Below are 23,940 nucleotides of genomic sequence, written 5' to 3'. Positions count from 1 at the left end.
TTCCTTCCCAGAAACTACCCAATTTCTTTTTCTCCTCCTTACGAAAAAAAAACAAAACAAAACCCCAAAACTATTTAAACATGTTTCCATTTCTATAGCTTTAATCCAAACCACTCCACTGAAACTATTAATGCCAAGGTCACTAATGTCCTTGTCACTTAATCCAGTGGATTATTTTAGTTCTTTCTTAGGTAATACCACAGACGCCTTTCACTCTATGGCCACTCCTGTCATTTTCATCTTTTGCAGGAATAGGTTCATGACAACTAACCTGCTGTTTCATTAATGAACACTTTCATTTCAGTAAATATTTCATTTCAACATAAAACAAACTAACAATGCATATAGTAGCCTGTGAATAATAGAATTTTGAAGATTTGAAATTTTTATCTTAATGCTTTTCTGTATTTTTTAAAACTTTTATTAATATTTTATAGTGAAGAAATACACTTTTAATTTTAAAGAAGAAAAGTCAAAGGATAATGAATATGATTAACTGTAAGAAGGAATAAGTAACTGGAAAGTTGTACAGCTGCATATACCCTTTTAACATAAAGAGGCAAATGACACAAATGATATGGGAATTTATTTTTTTTAATTCCAAGTTATACTCTCAAATAGATTTTTCCCTTTCTTATATATGTATTTTATATTTTATTTTATTTTTAGAGGTAGGAGTCTTACTATGTTGCTCTGGCTGGTCTCACACTCCTAGCCTCCAGCAATGTTCCCACCTCAGCCTCCCGAGTAGCTGGGATTACAGGTGTGAATCATCATGCCCAGCTATTTTTAATTGACACATAATAATTGTACATATTTATAGAGTACAATATTTTGATACTCAAGTAGTCTTAATTTAGGCATCTAAAATGTAATAGAATTACTTACCAGTATGATAAGCCTGCCTTATCAAAGAAGCATAGTTTGAATACTCTCAATATATTTAATAAAATCAGTATTTTTTCGAAAGATTCCTATCCCAAGAGGTTGAAACAAAATTACAACCAAAACATGACAATGCTTTAAAAAACTGACCTTTAGTTATCTAGCTCAACATTCCCTATAATAGAAATTTTAGAGAATACAATACAACATGAAAATATGGTATAGATAAGTGTTGATGGGAAGTTGGGCCTTAACATAGGCATAAAAGGACAGTTTTACTAGCAGAAAGGAATGCAGAATCATTAAATGTCAAAAAATTAAAAATATGAGAAATAATAACAAAAAGTTTGGTGAGGAGGGCATTTTTCAGCTTAAAAGTAGGAAATTTATTTTTAAATCTAAAGAACTGACAAGTTAATATATTTCGTGTGTGTGTGTGCCCTAGAGAGAGAGAGAGAGAGACAGGATCACACTCTGTTACACAGGCTGGAGTGTGTGCGTGCGCGGGAGAGAGAAAGAGAGAGAGACAGAGACAGGATCTCACTCTGTTACACAGGCTGGAGTGCAATAATAGCTCATTGCAGCCTCGAGCTCCAGGGTTCGAGCAATCTTTCCACTTCAGCCTCCCAAGTAGCCAGGACTATGGGTGCATGCCACCACACCCAGCTGATTTTTTTTTTTTTTATTTTGTGTAGAGACCAAGATCTTGCTATGTTGACCAGGCTGATCTTGAACTCCTAGCCTCAAGTGATGCTCCCATTTTGGCCTCCCAAAGTGCTGGGATTACAGGTGTGAGGCACTGTGCCTGGCTTGATAAGTGATTTTTATTTATTTCCATGGGTAGCTGTAGGATTATTTTTAGCTCACTTTTAAAGTGCTGAGATTATAAATATAGAAACAAACATGTATTTTTACCCATGTACATGTAATTAATTTAGTTGGTACCTGCAATATATTAAATGCTACCTGGAACAAATAAAATATTTGCAAAAATAATCTATTTCACAAAAGGTGGCTCATATTAAAATGCAAAAGGTCAAATTCAAGGTACTATGTCATAGAACACTTCATTATAAAAAAAACAGCTGGGCCCAGTGGTGCATGCCTGTAGTCCCAGCTACTCAGGAGGCTAAGATGGGAGGATCTCTTGTGCCCAGTTCAGTCCAGTCTGGGCAACAGAGCAAGACCCTGTCTCTAAAAAATTAATAATAATAAAAATTTAAAAACAGTAAAATTCTGGTCACATTCAATTTAGCTTTTCTTCCCGGGCATGCCTTATTCCTACCTTCCCATTTCACACACAGTACAAAAACATTTTCACGTTCTTTAAAACAATTCTTCTCTTTTGTGAGTTTTGGCAAGTGTACCTACAAACAGGCTTTCTGCAGCGGGAAGGGCAAAGAGAGCTTTTATCTAACTGTCTAAACTTATTACATGTTCTCTTCCTGGACCAAGTGTTTACTATTCACACTGCCCTTCCCTAACCCTTCAACTTTTTACTTCAAATCCCCAAGGCATGATTACAGATAAGAGTTACTTTCCCAACAAGCTGCAGAAAATATTAATGACAAGGCACAGAAATTTTATGCTAAAATACTTACACTCCTATGGACAAAATCTTGATATGTTCCAAAAGGACTTGATTACATAACAATGCTCCACTCTGACTGATTTAGAAACCTTATTTAAAATTGTCTCCTTTTTCGTTGTTTCTGCCCAAACCCCAAGAACACTTAACTTTGGCTCCAAAGTAACCCCTCTTTTAAAATACAGAGATTTGACCCACACCTCTGTCAGTTAATGTCTTGCAGAGCCTGTTTTTTTCAGCATGCTGCACTAACAACCCAGAAATGAAGAAAAGGTCATTTTGTGACTTATATACGGCTCCTGATTTTTTCAAATGTTGAAGATAGGTTTTGGTGCTTCCTATGTCATCACAATGGTTTATGTTAACAGTAATACATTACCCAAAGATAAGAAGCATGTTTCAACAACCATGTCATCATAGAAACCAGAAAAGATGATAAGTATGGCTTTGAACTAAACTTAGACACTAGATAACCTTTTATTTCCACTGTTTTCCATCTTTAATTTACCTCAACTTATCCTTGTACAAGATAAAAAAATGGTTACATAAAAGTTTTAAGGTTTTCTTATGACAAATCTCTTGCAAGTAAATGTTCATCACAATAATGCAAATAAAACACATTTCATTAATATGCAATAATAATAAATTTCATTATTATGATGATGTAATCATCATAATAATGAAGTTAGGAAAAGACTAACTACTAAAATTTATTGTCCTTGGCCAAGACATTATGTAAAAGATCTTTCATACATTTATGTTTTGAAAATTTTTTAAATCTTTCTTTTTCATACTCTTTTTTAGTGGGCTTTTTTTTTTTTTTTGAGATGGAGTCTCACTCTGTCACCCAAGCTGGAGTGCAATGGTACTATCTCAGCTCACTGCAACCTCCGCCTCAAAAAAAATAATTTTTATATTTTTAGGAGAGACAGGGTTCCACCATGTTGGCCAGGCTGGTCTCAAACTCCTGGCCTCAAGTGATCTGCCTGTCTCGGCCTCCCAGAGTGCTGGGATTACAGACATGAGCCACCGCGTCCGGCCCTCCTTTTTGTCCTTATGGATATGCCTGTTACTGGCAGTCCAGCAGTCTGCTTGTCTTCTGCATTCATCCAAAGGAACTAAAAGAAGTAAAAGTGTTTTTTGAGCCGGAGCCATCATCATGGAGAAAAGGGATACACATATATCACCCTCTACTCTCTACTCAATGTTCTTAGCAGGGGTGATCATGCATTAGGCTTCCAGAAAAACTGTTCACAAAAGCATAGGAAAAGAACCAAGGAAAAAGGAGGGGTTCTGGTTAATCTCAAAACAGAAGATTTGAATACCTCTAACTAGAAAGGGCAGTTTTGTCAGTTTTAACCCGGCCTCCACAAATAAGCCTATCACTGAAATGGAGGATTTGAAACTGATTAACCCATCTTCTCCAGAAAAAGCCAAGCAGTCAATTTTGAAAGCAATGGAGGAAAGGAAGGATCCCATGACATTTTCTTTTCCTTCTAGTGGAAGAGGTATGGGTTGGGGTGACCTTGAAAAGGCAGACATCCCAGATGTCAAATGGACTGGCTCTAATATGGAGCTCTAGCTCTATATTTGTTCTACAATAGGATTATGCAGTCCTTCTTTTCTTGGATCTTTTCTTCCTGATCTGTGAATATTCAAAATTTAATTGTTCTTGATCTAGTTCAATGCTACCTAAACCAAGGGGCCTTTTCTAATTATTCCAATGAGAAGCTATCTCTCTCTTACTATGAACGTCCATAAATTGTTATCCATAGCTCTCCCAGAGCATGCTTGGAGATAGCATTCAATAAAAGCTTAAAGAATGAAGGCAGATGCCTCCTCCTTTTCCTATTATTAATACTAGAACAATACAAGCGTATCAAATATGTGCAATTCTCCTGTGGTGGGTATCACTGAGTCATTTTATTTTTTCAAACAACGTCTAAATTTTTTGTTTTGCTGGGTTACTAATACAGTATAGAAAAATTCAGTCAGGCCAGGTGTGGTGGCTCATGCCTGTAATCCCAGCACCTTGAGAGGCCAAGGTGCGCAGATTGTTTGAGTCCAGAAGTTCAGGAGTAGCCTGGGAAACATGCTAAAACCTCATCTCTACAAAAATACAAAAATTAGCCAGGCATGGCGGCGTAAGCCTGTAGTCCCAGCTACTTGGGGGACTGAGGTGGTGGGGATCACTTGAGCTCAGGAGGTTGAGGCTGCAGTAAACTGGGATCGTGCCACTGCACTCCAGCCTGGACAACAGAGTGAGACCCTGTCTCCAAAAAAATAAAAAGTAAAAATAAAAATTCAGTCCATTAACTCACCCTTTTTCTTTCCTAAATATAATTATGTAATGAGAACCAGAAAAGGCAGACAAATAAAATCCCAAACCTCCATTTTAGTAAAAAACTAAGAACCCCTCTTCATCAAGAAGTGGGGAAGGCAGGGAAAACCAGATTTGTTTGAATTTTCCTTCATTTATTCTGTGATGAGATGCTAAAGAGCAGAGAAATAAATGAAAGGACAATAGTCAAAAGGGAGTGAAGAAGACATAAAATAATTTACAAAATGCCTGATATAATCTCAAATAATGGAAAGTTAACTAATTATAGTTATGATCCTATGCAACTCAAAACTAAAACATAATGCATCATCCTTTAATAACCTTTGGATTTATTGTTTAAAAAACAGTACAGCCTACTATCAGTTAGATTAAATTTGGCCATATATTCTGTTATATTATGAACCTATCCAGCCATTTGTGAAGCCAAGAAAGAGTAAAATGTACTCTTAGGACTGGTACTCAACCTTGAAGTGCTGAGAGCTACTTCATCATCTAGTGTGGGGACAAACACATACATGCACATGTAAGCCTAACACCAAGTGTGGAAACGCATCATTGTAAATCACTCAGGTATTCACTTATTTTAATATACACAAATCAAAGCACAGCTCCCTGTGATTCCTGAAAGGAGAGCTGAAATAGCATTTAACATTTTCTCCTCCCACCCTTCTCACTGAAAGCTTGAGATATAAAGGTGTTCTCCTCTTTCCTTACAGTTATTACTGACGACATGCAGGAAACTATTATAGCTGGCCTAACTTACCAATACCACCTAAATACTGTAAGAGCATACCTGTGCTTAATATTCCAGAAGTGGCTCAAAAAGCAAAAGAGACTCCTTATTAGATTCCTTCTAAAAAACTAGAGTAACTCTATAGTTTTAGGATTAGCATTATTCTAATCCAGTTATAAAGTCCTGCCAATTTTCCCTTCTATCTTGCTTTACACCACCACTCATAAGCTAAAAGTATTATACTACTACTTTTCTACATATTAGATGACATTGTTTTAGACTAATTAATCACAATCTACTGTTAATGTTGTTTCCCAAAACTATGTATAACTAGTAAAATGTTATTAGCAATATTTTCAAATCAAGGATAATTCTGTTATTGATCTATGGACAAAATCATAAAACACATATTCCAAAAATTACAATAGTTGCATAATCTAGGTTTGTTTGGTTGATTCTGGCCATGAATAACTATATGACAGGTAAGACATGACCTTTTACACTTGTTTCCTTCAAAGCTTCTTCATTTTATTCAGCATTAAGTTTAAATTAAATATTTAAAATTGAACCTGTTCTGTGTTGCAAACACAGCTAAAATGAAGAGCTTCTGTAGCAGCAGTGACAAGATTTTAAATGCAGGTAGATCAATAAAAAAAAAAAAAAAAAAAAAAAAATCACCAAGCACAGCCTCCATGTGAGTGGAATGGTTCATAATAGCTTGCAAATGACTATGTGCTTGCTGTAACCAGCTGTTCTTAAATTATGAATATGCAACCAATTCATGTTAAAGCCAAATCCCAGCACTATTTCTACAGAGAAATCCCAGTAGTTTTGCTTGTTCTACATGTTAGCTCTGTTAAGGATACAAATAACAGTAAGCTTCTGAACAAATAGGACCGAACTATTGGCATTTCATGCACTAGGTCCATTATCACAGCAGGCAATGTCAATCATTGGTACATTCCTATAACAGCTCAGGCAATATGACAATGATCTCGTAGGGAAAAAAATCAAAATCAAAATCTCTGCAGCATACTCAAAGTCCTTCTGACAACCTAATGCTTTCTTACTACAGCCAATCAGATTGTCAGACCTGACCTACTAGAAGACTTTCACCAAGCTTGAAACATTTAAAAACATCAATCATAAAAACAAAGACAGGACACTGAATTATACAGTATTAACCTCTAGGGTTTGCATACAAAGACCTTAGATTTATTTATGTCCTAGCGAGTTAAGAGCTTCAGTACACCGTTCTTTACACCAAACTGACTGCCAATTTGATGAACCTCTCTGCCCTCAGCAGGAGTGCACCGTCTTTGATTAATGAGTGCATGTTTGTGGAAAAGTGTTAAGAGGAGAAAACAGGAAGAAACACACAATTATGTCTACACATAGCTGAAGTACCAATGCAAGAATCATCTTCAAACCAAATGCTCCCTTTTCTTATACACCATGCACACATGTGCACAACACAAAATTAGTAAAGGTTCTTATCTATGTTGTCGTCATTATTATTATCCTCAATACGCAATAGTTATTTGAATGAAAGACATTCAAAAGCCAAAGTACAAGTTGAATTTTATAAATTATAAAAACTATTTTTAAAGCATTAACTTTATCTTTTAAAACAAATTGAAATACTCTTAACCTTCTATAGTAAAAATTTAAGTATGTGGAATAAAAACTATATTTTTACCTCATATTCTTATAAAACCCTATTAATGTTAAAAACTCAATGTTTAACTGTAACTATCCACACTTTTAAATATTTTACATTTCAAACTCTATTATGACTGCCACAAATCAAATAGCACTCAAAATACATTTAAAAGTCATATATATTCATTTACTTTTTCTGTTTTCAATAAAGATGTGGCCAATATTTTATAACTCAATATGCAGTTGAAAATGAATTAAATATATTTATTACCCATAATTTCATACTTAATACGGTCAACAGAAAAACCTGTAAATCAAAGTTTGAACTTTTAAAATGACCTTTCTATTGAGAATTACCTTCCTTTAAGAAATCTGATGCCTGAAAATTCCTATTTAAACTACAGGATGTTTATGTGTAGTACAATTAAGACTATATTATCTCTAAAAATAAACTAAGCACCCCGGGTCCTTTAAAAAAAAGTTCACATTTCATACACAATTCAATGTACCATAATTTGATTTATATGAATATCTACCTCAACAAAAATATGTTATGAGTAAATACATTTCTTAAATATTGAGTCATAGTCGAAGGTAACAGAATGATTTTCTTTTTAAGGAGTTTTATGGCTACTATGTAAAAAGGGTGGAGAAAGCATAATGTCTGAATATAAATCTTAGCTTTAGTCAGTAATGTACAACCTATTTAGAAGGAAAGGGTCTCTACAAACTTATGATTTCAGGAAATCATAATTCTGGAATCAATGGCATAAGTGTTAAAAATTTACATTGTAGAGGAAGTTTTGAGCAAATTATATATTCTAATCAATTTCATATTTTAAGTATTTATTTTTGTAATGGCAAACTATTTTAAGTGTTACAAATTTTACGCTCTTTGAAGAATTATTTAAATGCCTAATACACCCAAAGACCTACAAATTAAAAGTCAATAAATATTGGGACTAGAAAAATTCTCTTAACGTACTAATAAATAAACTATATTATATCCTTAAATCTTATTTACATGAATTTGTTTAATGTGTTTTTTGTGTTGGGATTATCACTTTTCATTCTTCCTCTTTTCTCCCTCCCATTTCCTCTACCACCAAAAAACACCATGCAAATAATTAGAAAAAGTAGAATATATGTAGGCACCAATGGGATGACACGATTTTAGTATAACATATTTAGTATGACACCATTTTAGTATCACATATTTAGTATCACACATTTTAGTATGATAGCTGAAACTATCAATAAAAGTTATAACAATAAAAATATAATTTCAATTTTTAAAAATCATTAAATGTCTACTAGTAAGTTATTTTAGATCATAGTTTGTATGAATTTTTAAATAACATTTTAGCCTCATTATAAAGAAAAATTAAATACAAAACTGCCTCTTTCCCCAATAATTATTTTTCTTTTCTGATTACTTCCTACAACAAAAGTTTAAAGAAACAGCCAAATGGATTAACATTAAATAAGGCAACAGTATTTTTAAAACTTCATGGTACAAAATACTTAATTTTATGTAACCAAAAAAACTCTTAAAATACCTAACTAGGTAACTTAATTAATCCCCCAGGAAATCAAGTATATTAATAATCACTAAAACTTGATGACATAATTCCTCTTAAGGGTCAAAATCACCATATTACTTTGTGCTAAATTGTATTTCTTCTTTTGGTAGTTCTACTCAGAAACTACAGCTTAAAATCCCTTCTCTGAGAAACCTTTAAACCTAAAAGTAATCAAGTTCCAAAATATACTTTCACTAATTCAAGGAGATAAGACAGAAATCCTGAACTTTCATGCAACTGTGATATCCTACATCTTGTATAGTAACACAAAAGTAGCAACAAAGACATTAACAATTGCAGTTCAAGCTGGGAATGACTGTTCTGTTTCAATTCAATGACACCACTAATGGCTTCTTAGCAGCTCCATGAAATCAACCAGCTGTCAAGTTGATGCATCAGAAGGAACTGTTATGCACTCCCATAAGAAAAAGCAACACATCAGGATGTTTGGCAAAACATCTGCTCCTTTACACTGCAGTTCTATAATAAACATGCAAACAAAGAAATGGGAGAAAGGGCAACAGAATTAAAATTCTAAGGTTTCCATTACAGTCTTATGTGCATTTTAAATGAATGGCTTATAAAAAATAAAAACAAATTTCTACCAAGTTGAATACTTCAAGTTATTCCAAATTTTTTGAAAATGCTAAATATAATTACTCAGAGACTCTTCTAGAAAGAAAAAAACTGCATAAGAATCCATCTATTCTAAAAATTCTAAATAAACTATATTCAAGTAAAATCAGTATCATGTTATGTACAAAACTCAAAAATTAAAACTAAAATATATCCTTCCTTCATTTAATAAGTATTTCATAAATGATGCCAGCAGTATTCCAATAAATGCATTTCCAAGACTGAAGAGTTTAGAAGTATTTTTTCATTAGTGTTTGTAAGAGTAAATGGTACTACAATTCGGCACTAGTTTAACGTGAGAACAGTGAAGCTACTATTATCTGGATTTTAAAATATGTACTCATTCCTATTTCTCTCCAACCATTATAAGAACACAATATTAAGTTCTCATAAATCATTTTGTATCTTTAAAACATACAATCTGATTTCCTAAAAAAAAAAAAAACTCTTCATCATCATCGTAGGCTTAAAATAATTTTAAATTCAACCACTTGTTTCAAATACTTGTAAAAATTACTTTTTTCTATCTGAACCATACGAGTGTCTTAATGTTGTCCAAATTACTGATTATGCAGCAGAGTGACAATAATATGTACAGTGTTTACAATAGGTGTGAGACATCAAATGTACTTAACTACCATTTTCTTAAACTGCTTATCCTCTGTTGCTTGCCATTTATAATCTGCCAAATCTTCTAGTCCTTTGTTGCATGTATAATTTAGAACCATCTGTTCTATGTGCTTTTAACTATTTAAACATTTTTCACCTACCTACAATTCACACAAATGGCAGACATTCAACTCAGTCAAGCTTTCTATATAGCATATTACATGAAGCAAATTCCTGGATAAATAACACCAAAGAAGACTGCTACAGAAATAAAAACATACCATATAGAACATAAATTTTTGTGTGTTAGACAAACCTTTTCAATGTATTCAGAATTGTTTCTATTAGCTTTTTAAAATTTAATTGTAGTCAGTGTTTTTCCCTCAACCCAGAAGACAAAGAGAATGCAAATTAAATACAGACAGTTTCATGTCCTTGTTAGAAGAGATGTAAATATGCTGACTGAAAATGACTACAGGAGACAGAATTCCACTTTCCCATTCAATTTACAGTGCCTCTTATTTATATACTAGTCAGTGTATCATTAAGTTTGGTCATGTGACCAAACCAACTTTTGTGAGGCAAAAAACTATGTTAGACAAGCAAATTAAAACAGTGCTAGTTTTTGTTTATCTGTTCATAATGGCTGACAAACAGTTTATAGCTAGCGATTATAAAATAACTTTTAAAATCAATTCTGCCTCTTAAATACTCAACAATTGTTTGACTTAATATCTGCTACTAAATTTTAAAGTATCCATTATCTTAAGGTATTTTCTATAGTCATTTCTTTTCAAAATGTAAATAAATAATAGAAAAAGAAAACTCCAGAACATTTTATTATAAACGGGGAGCCAGATAATCTAAAATAACCATACATAAATATTAACCAAGCTAGTTTTCAAAAAATCCATAGGGGAGAGTGGAGCAAATAAGAAAGGGAATATACTGACTACAGATAACAGTTGAAACCTTTAAATTAAAAAAAGTACACAAAAACCAGATAAATAACAAATGACGCACAAAAGTTTTTTACCATTTTTTGCACATAATCTTCCACCTGTTACCAAAACATACAATGCGCAGACTTCGTATACTCATTTTGAGAGCAAAACACAAAAATAAGCCACACAACTTATCAGTAACCTGTAAGTTACACAATCCTATAAAACAGGAGAAAAATTAAGCAAAAAATTTACTCTTGGGAAAATTTCTCCATAAAGTTTACATGACGTCACTGGGCCCCCTGAACATTCCCTAAACTTTGAGCCTTATCCAGACACACTTCCTAATGCTTCTTTCCTTTCCTCAAAAATAAAAAAGAGAGAGACTTGGGAATAAAATTGCCCAAGATGGCGAAACGCTTGTTGTTTAGAGGGCAGGAAAAAAAATGGAGGATATTGTAATATACACAAAGGGATAAATTTCAACAACTCGGCCAAGGACTGCAGCTGCTTCCCTCTTTATAAGGAAGCAACAGACAAAAGATAAATACAGAGGGAGAAAGAAGAGAAAATCTCCCAAACAACAGAGCCAGCTCTGACTCTTCAAACACTTCCTTCCCCTTCCCAAATCCCAATTCTGGGGTTCGTGAAACTACTTAAAGGGGAGGGAGCCGCGAAAGAGAACGGGGGCGGGGGGGAGGGGTAGCGACAAGAAGATTAAAAGAGGGAAGCAGAGGAGTTGGGAGCTGGCGGTCGTTCCCGGGGAAGAACTGCTAAAACATGAGACCAAGGCACAGACCTTACTGTATGAGAAGCAATGCTCCTCAAACCTTCTGCATCCTGACATAGACCTTCCCAGGTATCCAGATCTTTTCCCAATCCCACCTGCCCCACCCCCACCCCCGCTCATCTTCAGTAAACTCAGAGCCTCCAGCTACACACGGGAGAGCTGGAGGCCCAAGCTGGGGAGTGGGGGTGGTAGACGCAGCTCGTCAGTCCGACTGGGAAGAGGGGGCGGAGGCAAAAAAGGGCAGCAGGAGGCGGACGGGGGTGGGGGGTGATCCAGAAACTACCCTGGCACGGAGTGGGGGAGCAGCGGATATTCCGGGGTAGGAACGGCCATCGCAACGCTGACAGAGGTTGTTTTTTTAAGAAGCAAAACTGTTGGCGGCGACCTGAGCCCTGGAAGCCGAAGGGGAAGAGGAAGGAGACGCGAAGCCAGGGCGGCCGGCACAAAGGCGGCGGACTCGCGGCGGCAGCGCCTGCCCGGCCGGGAGCACAGCCCGCGGCCCTACTCCAGCGAAGTCCCGCACTGGCTTCTAGGAATAAAGTTTACGTTCTCCTGTGGCCGCACCCCCCACCTCCCACCCAGGACGGCACATCTCCGTGTCCTCCTCCCCCAAACTCCACTCGGGACCCCGAGAACCACCCCAGCCTTCCGGCCACCACAACAAAGAGCCGCACCGACCGGCGAGGGTAAACAGCGGCGGAGGGCGAGAGGGCGGCGGGGCGAGCGCCTCCACGCAGCAACTCCGGAGTCCCCCGCTTGCCCGAGCGCAGTTTCTCCGCTGCTGTTTCCACCGGCTTTGTAACACTGGGAATTTACATCCTCACCCGCACCCCTCACGCCCGAGGATTTTAAACTCACCTTTACTTTCGAACTGAGAGTTGCGGTAGATGGGATTTTTGCCTTTTCCCCAGATGGTTGAAGGTTAAGATTTTTGGAAACCCCACCACCTCCTTATTTCTATTATTATTTCCGCAAGAAAAGTATAAAGAGAGTTGTAGTGGAGGTGAGATTTGTGATCGGGAAAGCCTTCGACTCCCTCCTTCTCCGTCTTCCGCCTCTCTCTCTCTGATTAGTTCCTATCCAGCAGCAGATTGAAGCAGGAGATGATTCTTCTCAAGGTTTGTTCAGCAGCTTCACTTCTAGGCGAAGGCTTCATGAACCAAGTGACGTCAACCAACAAGGCTTCTCTCTCTCTCCTCTCTCTAACAATGAAAGTTGCTGTTAACAAGGGAAAAAAAAGAAAGAGAATTGTTTATACCATTTCAGTTCCAATAATAAATGACCTATCAGCTCCTAAAGGAGCCAAGGGAGGGGGTTGCTTCTTCTTTCCAAGAATACTGTAGCTTTGAGTTTGCACCGTTCCTTGTCCCAGGAAAAAGTTAAGAAACTTAAAATGTTTTGTTTTGCTTTTAAAGAAGACAGGACAGAAAACGGGATTTAAAACTTAGTTTTTAAAAAACAAAAGCTACAGAGCAGGGAGCATAGGTCAACCATCTCCACCTAAACTTTTTTTGTTCCTAAACTCAGAATTCTACAAACCAACTAAATTAATATGCCGAGATTTTGCGGATGTTAAAACTCAAAAAGCAGGATGCAAGATGGTCCCGGGGTAAAATTCTACTGCCTTTCTACGGACAAGTTAAACTGGCTGTAATGTTTATGCACTACGTTAAAATAAAATTTAAATTAAAGACGTTAAAATAGTCGTTTTAAAGTTATATGCACACACTGTAAAAGGTAATCTCGATAGCTTTTTTTCCAGTTTCTGAGAGGTTAGAAAAAAGCATAGCAAATTGTAGGCACTGAACACTTTTTAAAAATCAAGTTATGAGTAAGACTGGTAGCCCTTTGCTCCTTTAAACTACACATACAGTCATATGCTATGTGTCTACCCCCAGAATCTCTTCCAACTTTGTTTTTACCCTTCCACTCCCCCAACCCCAATTCCCAAATCCTGCAACCAATCAAGTTAAACTAAAGACACAATACACCCCATTCCCTCACGCACCCCATCCTATAGAGTCCTAAAAACAATTTTTTTAAAAGCCTTAATCTTGATAACACTTTATTAGCCAAGAAGATACGTATTTTTTTTTTTAGAAGTTCGTTGAGGTACCGTTTTTTCCCTCCAGAACACAAGAAAGTCTCAAAGTTCATATAATTAAAAATTGTATAATTTAATTTTCAGGATGAAGAGTAAGTAAAAATTAAGCTATCGGAGAATAATTTGATCATCTATGTATATTTTATACATATGTGGATAAATGTATCTTAAAAGATGCTATTGTTTTATGTTTCCTCTTCAGCCACTGGCTGTGATTTTAATTGTGCTGGAGGATCTTCATTAGTATTAACACATGGGGAGATTTCACAAAGCTGCTTCATTAGGAAAAAAAAAAGCTTGGCAGACTCGGTCTTTTTGCATGCACTGAGAATGTCAGCCTTACCTCGGTCATTTGTAACATAATAAGTGCAAGTACAATGATTGCAATGCAGGAGCACTGGGGGAAGGGCAGAAATACTGCCTGTCTAATAGGGATATCTGAAAAGAAGGCTGCTCATTACATAGTAAAATGTATGCTAAAAATTAGTGAAGATGATGTCTCAGGAGACTGATGCTAAATAAATTAATGTGCTGATATGTTTTTAATTATTATTTTTGTAGTAGTTTATTTCATTCTCAGGATTCACATTGAGCAGCAAAGCTGTGCTAGCACTTATTGATTTTTTTTTCCCTGCCACATTCCCGGAATACAGATTTTAATCATTTCACTACACCACACTCAGTAATTTCATTAAAAAACTGGAATCTTCCATCCCCAGAAAAGCATTTAATTTCAATGACATACAATTTCTCTTTTAGCAGCAAACTGTCTCTACAGTAAAAACTGGCCTAAGGTTCAAATGCATAATTTAATCCTGAGTTTTTCATGCTCTGCATTCCTTTCAAGCTATAATTTGAGTAACTACCTAATAACTGTAATAAGGACAATAATTTCCTTATAATATATTATTAACTCATATTTAATTAACTCGGAGGCCAAGCTCTGTACATGTATGACTGGGTCAACAGTTCTATAATCTCAAAATTTACTAATAATGTTCCAGAAGAAAAATATAGATTAAAATATAAGTATGAACGCACTTAGTATCTAAGACTTCTATTCCAAGTCACATACGAAAAAGTTAATGCATTGTTCTATAATGGTGGTCATTAAATAAATAATATTTTTAAGTATGTGGAACTAAAAAATAGAATTCACTGATATTTCTATGCGTATTGAATATTAATATTTTAACAATCTATTACTGACACTACGTAATCATTAGCATTACTGTTGAAAATATTTAATTTTGAAAAGATAAGGAAAAAGTGCTAGATTCAAGTTATCTTGATTTTCATAAAGAATTCTCCCAAAATATACCTCGCTTGAAATAAAGTTAAGTGGCACACTGTAACTTGAATAATTAAGAATACATCCTTTGCTTAAATACTTCAAACAATATACTGCAAAGCATAGTTCAATTTTTGGTTCCAGTAATATTTTGAAATATTGGGATTGCAGACGCCACACTGGTTTCCCAATGGTTTCATCAGGATATGTAATTTACATTGCCTGGATTTTAGAAAAGAAATCTGTGAAAAAAAATAATTTAAAGTAATAAAATTCATTAATTTAAATTGTGGAAATATGTCTAATCAACAGAAAAAACAGAATATATGTAATGAAAGTGATTAACTACTATATAAAAACTCCATTCCCCTGAGTAATTTTAGAATCATAATTCAAAAATTTTTATAAGAATATGTATATGCAATTTCAAGCTGGAGCCACATACAACCCAAAGTTGTCTTTTACTTGATTGTACAAGGAAGTAACTTGTAACAAAATACATCGTATCATCATAAAAAGGTTGGAAAAAAGGAGAAAAGGGGTGACAGTGAAAACCTTGATTTTAATGTCTTTTAAAAACATTTTAAGATATATTTTTATAATGAAGGGCTCGTTATATACTTAAGGAAATATGTGACATTCTCAATGGTGAAGTTATATGGAAATCAATAATTAACAAAATAGTTGGTAAATGAAAGACTGACATAGGTATCTCAAATTCATAAATATATTTCTCTATTTCAATAAAACTCTAATAAAAACTTTAATTTTAAATTAAAATATATATTTAAAATTATTTAATGTTATTTGGTAATTCAGATATACTATTCAATTTAATCTGTACTTTTAAACTGTTCTTCTTAAAAAAAATGATTTCCTAGAAATTTTAAACTGGATTACTCTATTTGATACCTTCTTACTAAGAAATTGCGCTTAAATTATTTTTAAAATATGATTCCTTCCCTTTTTCATGTTATCATACTTGATCATTTCAGAGATTATAACATAATCATACAGTTGAGGGGGAAAACTTCAGATAAAATAATTGCTATAGTTATAAAATAATTTAACTCCCAACAGCACTTAGTCTTCTACCCAAGATCATCATCTGTATTAGTACTTCATCATGTACATAATTGTGAAAGAATTTAATGATCAAGCAGACCTTTTCCAATTTTAGCGAATAATTAACTTTTAGTGAATAATTAACTCTGAAATTCTATACCTATTTACCCATCCCACAGACTAATTATGCCACCAATATGGACTAAATTTTTGCACTTTCTTCTGTAAAGCAGCATCTGTTTTTAGGACAAAGACAGAACTTCTTAAATAGGTAGATATAGAGATAAGAGTTGGATGGCTATCTAACTACTACGAGTATTGTAGATGGTTCCTCAAAGAGTAAGGAATTGCTATGTACAGAGAATGAAGTCTAGGAAGGCTGACTACAAAGAAAAACAAACGAGAGATCTCAACAGTATAACAAGCTGGCCACTGTTATATCTTGTTTCTGTTTCAATCACTACAGCCTAATGAAGCTTTATTTGTTTTCATTCATTGAACAAACATTTGAGTGCTTGCTATATGCTACGCGCTATGCTAGAGGCTGGAAAAACATGAAAAGCTCATATTCTGGTTGATGTGGAAAGTGTGAAATGCCTGGGAGATTAGAGAATCTTTATAAATCACATTATAAAGATACAAATAATAAAGTTTTGTGAGAATAAAGAGGATGAGGCAACTAATTCTCACTGGGAGACTAGAAAAGGCTTTATCAAAGAGATGTTATTTGAACTGCATCTCAAATACTGAGAGCTTACCAGGCAAAGAAGTTCGGGGTGGGAGGTGGTCTTCTACGTGAAAGAAACAATAAGTGTAAATATGCAGAGATACTAGATCTGGTGTCCATCCACTAGTGAGAAAATCTGTATGCGGGAATATTCGGTATGGGGAAGGACAGAGATAAAGGAATGATAGGGATGTCATGACCAAGATGAAGGCTGGGACCTGAGAGTAAAAGGCCTAAGTACCATGGTAAGGTGGTTGAATTTATCCTAAGAGCCAACAAAGGCTAGCAAAGGAGTGGCATGATTAACCTTGTTTTGAGGGAACAATAACTGTATAGGCAGTGCAAATGATAGACTGCAGTATTAAGAGATTGCTTAACAGTCTATAAAAATTATGGTAAGAGACAGTGGCATTGGAGATTTATAGCCAGATATTTCTGAGGTAAAATTTCAGTTTGGTGACTAACTGAAAATAGAATTAAGGAAGAGGAAGGAGTGAAAGAGGACTAGAGAAATTTCTGGCTTACAGTAGTTGCTGTAGTCATTAACTACGGGCCAGAATACATAAGGGAAAACAAATCATAAAGTAGTCTGGAATTAAAACCTGGCTATGATGCTTTATAGGCCTCTTTTAAAAATGGGATTATCAGAATCAACTGTAGAGATTGTTTTAAATATCTAGAATTGTCCCCAGTGTCCAGAATTCACTATGTGAATTCAAATGTCCCCAACGTCCAGAATTCACTATGTCTGGGTGGGGGTCAAGTATTTCTTTTCTTCTTTAACTCTAAAGGCGCTTCTGATAAACATCCCTGATTAAGAACAAGGCTGTAAGCACAAATTTGTTAAAAAATTCAGTTGGAAAAAGAAACAAGAAAACACAGGAAATCTTGAAAAAGAGAGCTTTGCCAGGGGTGGAGGGGACAATCATAACAGATACTAAAGCATTATAAAACCTTTAAAGCTTAATAGTTGGCACTGGCACATGAATGAAAAACCAATGAAACATAATAGAAAAATGAGAAATTGACCCAAGTATATATGGAAATTTAGTATAGATAAAAGCTTTATCTCAAAGCAGTGAGGAAGAGATGGACTTTTTGATAATTGGTGTTTAAGGCCACACATGGTAGTTCATGCCTGTAATCCCAGCACTTTGGGAGGCCAAGGCAGGAGGACTGTTTGAGCTTGGGACCAGCCTGGGCAACATAGCTAGATCCTGTCTCTACAAAAAAAATTAAAATTAGCTAGGTGCCAGCTACAGTGGCTCACGCCTGTAATCCCAGCACTTTGGGAGGCCGAGGCAGGTGGATCACCTGAGGTCAGGAGTTCAAGACCAGCCTGACAACATGGAGAAACCCCCATCTCTACCAAAAATTACAAAATTAGCCAGGTGTGGTGGGACAGGCCTGTAATCCCAACTATTCGGGAGGCTGAGGCAGGAGAATTGCTTGAACCCGGGAGGCGGAGGTTGTGGTGACCCGAGATCATGCCATTGCACTCCAGCCTGGGCAACAAGAGCGAAACTCCATCTCAAAAAAAAAAAATTAGCTAGGCACGGTGGTGCAATGTGCATGTAGTCCTAGCTACCAGGGAGGCCAAGGCAGAAGGATCGCTTGAGTCCAAGAGGTCAAGGCTGAAGTAAGTCATGATTGTGTCACTGCACTCCAGCCTGGGCAACAGAGTGAATACTGTCTCAAAAAAAAAGAAAAAAGGCAAAAACCAAAGTGGTATTCAAATAACTGGGTATTCATAAGGAAAAGGATAAACTTGGATCTGTTCCAAAAATAAAACTGAAAAAGATCAGATATTTAAACATGAAGAATTGAACCTATACAAGTACTAGAAAAAATTATGGGAGGATTCCCCAATAATTAGAGCGTAAAGAAAACTTTCCCAGCAATGGTCAAAACCAGATACAATAAAGGGAAATATTGGTAAATCTTACTACATAAAATAGCTTTTCTATAGCCAAAACAAAAACACCACAAGCAAACTATAAAGACAAATGACAAACTGTAAAGAAATACTTGCAACTTATATGAGACAGTTGAATAACCTTATATGTAAAGCCTGCCTAAAAACAGAGAAGAAAAAGACTAACAACCTGACAGCAAAATGACTTGAGAGATAAGCAGTCATTTTAGAGAAAAAGAAATGGGGCCGGGCACAGTGGCTCATGCCTGTAATGCCAGCACTTTGAGAGGTTGAGGCAGGCAGAGAATTAAAGACCAGCCTAGGCAACATGATGAGACTGTCTTTACAAAAAATACAAAAAGTAGTGGGGCATGGTGGTGTGTCCCTGTAGTCCCAGCTATTCGAAGCCTGGGAGGTCCAGGCTGCAGTAAGTCATGATCAAACCACCGGACTCCAGCCAGGGTGATAGAGTGAGACCCTGTCTCAAAAAAAAAAAGACGAATGAAAGGAAGAGAGAAACAGGAAAGGAAAGAAAGGAAGAAAGAAAGAGGAAAGAAAAGAAAGGAAGAGGGAAGGGAAGGAAAAGGGAAGGGAAGGGAAGAGAAGGGAAAGGAGAGGGGAGGGAGAGGGGAGAGGGAAGGGAAGGGAAAGGAAGAGAGAGAAAAAGAAAGATGAAGGAGGGAGGAGAGAAGGAGGGAAGGAAGGAAGGAAGGAAAGAAGGAAGGAGAGAAAGAGAAAGAGCAAGAGCATGCACGAGAGAGTGAGCTGGGTGCAATGGTATACACCTGTAGTTGCAGGTACTTGGGAGGTTAACATAAGAAGATCACTTGAGCCTAGGTGTTTGAAGTTGTAGTGCACTATAACTAACCACTGCATTACAGCCTGGGCAACATGCAAGACCCTGTCTCAGAAAAAAAAAAAAAAAAAACACACACACAAAAAAGAAATGCCCAAGGGCATTTAAGGGGAAGAAATGCCCCTTAAATAAAAACATTCGTAACCTTGCTCATAGTAAGAGAAATGCACATGAAGAATTGCGGAGATACTGTTTCTCATCCTTCAGATTCCCAAAATTCCAGCTTTTACAAAACAGGCTGCTAGTGAGTGAGGCTCCTACAGAAAAAAGGGGCAGTTTTTTGTTTCTTTCTTTTTTTCTTCTTCCTCTTCTTTTTGGAGTACAAAATGGAAAAACCCCAACAAGGGAGAATTTGGCAGTATGTAACAAAGTTACATATGTGTTTATTTTATTTTTGCTAGCAAATCTCACTTCTAAAAGTCTGACCAATGCTGATAAAAATATGTATATATTGAAATAAGTATGAAAATAGGTATATATACAGGAATTTATTCTTTGAAGCACTGTTATAGCAAAAGCCTGGAAATAATCCAAATATCTGTCATACTGAAATGGTTGAATTAATTATGGTACATCCACACAGTGGAGTACTATGCAGTTTTTAAAAAGGCGTGAGGCAGAGCCTAGCAAGCTAAGATCCACTGGCTTGAAATTCTCGCTGCCAGCACAGCAGTCTGAAGTCAACCTGGGACACTTTAGCTTGGTGGGGGGAGGGGCATCTGCCATTGACGAGGCTTGAGTGGGTAGTTTTATCCTCACAGTGTAAACAAAGCTGCTGGGAGGTTTGAACTGGGTGGAGCCCACCACAGCTCAGCAAGGCCTCTGTGGCCAGACTGCCTCTCTAGATTTCTCTTCTCTGGGCAGGGCATCTCTGAAAAGAAGGCAGCAGCCCCAGTCAGGGGCTTATAGATATAACCCCCAACTCCCTGGGACACAGCACCTGGGGGAAGGGACGGCTGTGGGCAAAGCTTCAGAAGTAAACCTCCCTGCCTGATGGCTCTGAAGTGAGCAGCGGATATCCCAGCACAGTGTTTGAGCTCTGCTAAGGGTCAGACTGCCTCCTCAAGTGGGTCCCTGACCCCTGTGCCTCCTGATGGGGAGACACCTCCCAGTAGGGGCCGACAGATACCTCATATAGGAGAGGTCTGGCTGGCATCTGGCAGGTGCCCCTCTGGGACGAAGCTTCCAGAGGGAGGAAGAGGCAGCAATCTTTGCTGTTCTGCAGCCTCCACTGGTGAGACCCAGGCAAACAGGGTCTGGAGTGGACCTCCAGCAGACCTGCAGCAGAGGGGCCTGACTGTTTGAGGGAAAACTAGCAAACAGAAAGGAATAGCACCAACATCAATAAAAAGGACATCCACTCAGAGACACCATCCAAAGGTCACCAACATGAAGCATCAAAGGTAGATAAATCCACGAAGATGGGGAGAAACCAGCCCAAAAGGCTGAAAATTCCAAAGACCAGAATGCCTCTTCTCCTCCAAAGGATCACAACTCCTCGCCAGCAAGAGAACGAAACTAGATGGAGAATGAGTTCGACAAATTGACAGAAGTGGGCTTCAGAAGGTGAGTCATAACAAACTCCTCTGAGCTAAAGGAGCATATTCTAACCCAATGCAAGGAAGCTAAGAATCTTGAAAAAAGGTTAGAGGAATTGCTAACTAGAATAACCAGTTTAGAGAACCTAAATGATCTGATGGAACTGAAAAACACAGCATGAGAACTTTGTGAAGCATATGCAAGTATCAATAGCTGAACCGATCAAGCAGAAGAAAGGATATCAGAGATTGAATATCAACTTAATAAAATAAAATGAGAAGACAAGATTAGAGAAAAAAGAATGAAAAAGAATGAACAAAGCCTCCAAGAAATATGGGACTATGTGAAAAGACCAAACCTATGTTTGACTGGTGGGCCTGAAAATGACAGAGAGTAGAACCAAGTTGGAAAACACTCCTCAGCATATTATCCAGGAGAACTTCCCCAGCCTAGCAAGACAGGCCAACATTCAAATTCAGGAAATACAGAGCACAACACAAAGATACTCCTTGAGAAGAGCAACCCCAAGACACACAATCATCAGATTCGCCAAGGTTGAAATGAAGGAAAAAATGTTAACGGCAGCCAGAAAGAAAAGTCGGGTTACCCACAAAGGGAAGCCCATGAGACTAAGAGTGGATCTCTCTGCAGAAACCCTACAAGCCAGAAGAGAGTGGGGGCCAATATTCAACATTCTTAAAGAAAAGAATTTTTAACCCAGAATTTCATATACAGCCAAACTAAGCTTCATAAGCAAAGGATAAATGAAATCCTTCACAGACAAGCAAATGCTGAGAGATTTTGTCACCACCAGGCCTGCCTTACAAGAGCTCCTGAAGGAAGCACTAAACATGGAAAGGAACAACTGCTACCAGCCACTGCAAAAACATACCAAATTGTAAAGGTCATTGACACTATGAAGAAACTGCATCAACGAACAGGAAAAACAACCAGCTAGCATCATAATGACAGGATCAAATTCACACATAATACTAAACTTAAATGTAAACAGGCTAAATACCCCAACTAAAAGACACAGACTGGCAAAATGGATAAAGAGTCAAGACCCATTGGTGTGCTGTATTCAGGAGACCCATCTCACATGCAAAGACGCACATAGGCTCAAAATAAAGGGATGGAGGAATATTTAGCAAGCAAATGGAAAGCAAAAAAAAAAAAAAAAAAAAAGCAGAGGTTGCAATTCTAGTCTCTGAGAAAACAGACTTTAAACTAACAGAGATCAAAAGAGACAAAGAAGGCCATTACATAATAGTAAAGGGATCAGCACAAGAGGAGGTAACTATCCTAAATATATATATGCACCCAATACATGAGCACCCAGATTCATAAAGCAAGTTCTTAGAGACCTACAAAGAGACTTAGACTCCCACATAATAATAGTGGGAGACTTTAACACCCCACTGTCAATATTAGACAGATCAACAAGACGAAAAATTAAGAATATTCAGGACTTCAACTCAGCTCTGGACCAAGCGGATCTAATAAACATCTATATAACTCTCCACCCCAAATCAACAGAATATACATTCTTCTCAGCACCACGTCGCACTTATTCTAAAATTGACCACATAAGAAGTAAAACACTCCTCAGCAAATGCAAAAGAATGGAAATCATAACAAACAGTCTCACCACAGTGCAATCAAATTAGAACTCAGGATTAAGAAACTCAGTCAAAACTGCACAACTACATGGAAACTGAACAACCTGAATGAATAGTGGGTAAATAACAACATTAAGGCAGAAATAAAGATATTCTTTGAAACCAATAAGAGCAAAGACACAATGTCCCAAAATCTCTGGGACACATTTAAAGCAGTGTGTAGAGGGAAATTTATAACACTAAATGCCCACAAGAGAAAGGAGGAAAGATCTAAAACTGACACTCTAACATTACAATTAAAAGAACTAGAAAAGCAAGAGCAAACAAATTCAAAAGCTAGCAGAAGACAAGAAATAACTAAGATCAGAACAGAACCAAAAGAGATAGAGACATGAAAAACCCTTCAAAAGATGAATGAATCCAGGACCTGGTTTTTTGAAAAGATCAACAAAAGAGATAGACCACCTGCCAGACTAATAAAGAAGAAAAGAGAGAAGAATCAAATGGACGCAATAAAAAATGATAAAGTAGATGTCACCACTGATACCACAGACATACAAACTACCATCAGAGAACACTATAAACACCTCTACGCAAATGAACTAGAAAATCTAGAAGAAAGGGATAATTTCTTTTTGAGACGGAGTCTCGCTCTGTCGCCCAGGCTGGAGTGCAGTGGCGCAATCTCGGCTCACTGCAAGCTCTGCCTCCCGGGTTCACGCCATTCTCCTGCCTCAGCCTCCTGAGTAGCTGGGACTACAGGCGCCCGCCACCGCGCCTGGCTAATTTTTTGTATTTTTAGTAGAGACAGGGTTTCACCGTGGTCTCGATCTCCTGACCTCGTGATCCGCCCGCCTCGGCCTCCCAAAGTGCTGGGATTACAGGCTTGAGCCACCGCGCCCGGCCAAGAAAGGGATAATTTCATAGACACATACAGCCTCCCAAGTCTAAACAAAGAAGAAGTTGAATCCCTGAATAGACCAATAACATGTTTTGAAATTGAGACAGTAATTAATATCCTACCACACAAAAAAAGTCCAGGACCAGACG

The 23,940-nt window shown here is 36.9% G+C and overlaps 1 protein-coding gene and 1 long non-coding RNA gene across 15 annotated transcripts in view; one reads left to right on the top strand and one right to left on the bottom strand.

Annotated features, from left to right (window-relative positions):
• The window catches only part of BAZ2B (bromodomain adjacent to zinc finger domain 2B), a 419,408-nt gene that overhangs the window by 308,897 nt on the left and 86,571 nt on the right, over nt 1–23,940 (bottom strand). For 13 of the 14 annotated variants that reach the window (XM_063645961.1, XM_063645969.1, XM_063645960.1 and 10 more), the window contains one exon: nt 12,630–12,989. The gene's annotated coding sequence lies outside the window, so the exon portion shown is untranslated. Of the gene's footprint in view, nt 1–11,780; nt 11,979–12,629; nt 12,990–23,940 lie in introns of those variants that run through there. The other variant, XM_055291999.2, reaches the window with a different exon arrangement.
• Nucleotides 11,675–13,474, top strand: LOC134737494 (uncharacterized). Its single transcript, XR_010122465.1, has 2 exons — nt 11,675–11,840; nt 12,135–13,474. It is a non-coding gene; the product is annotated as an uncharacterized lncRNA (long non-coding RNA).

The sequence above is a fragment of the Symphalangus syndactylus genome, chromosome 9 (genome assembly GCF_028878055.3).
Source record: "Symphalangus syndactylus isolate Jambi chromosome 9, NHGRI_mSymSyn1-v2.1_pri, whole genome shotgun sequence".
Classification (NCBI taxonomy): domain Eukaryota; kingdom Metazoa; phylum Chordata; class Mammalia; order Primates; family Hylobatidae; genus Symphalangus; species Symphalangus syndactylus.
This window is presented reverse-complemented; position numbering and strand designations above follow the sequence as displayed.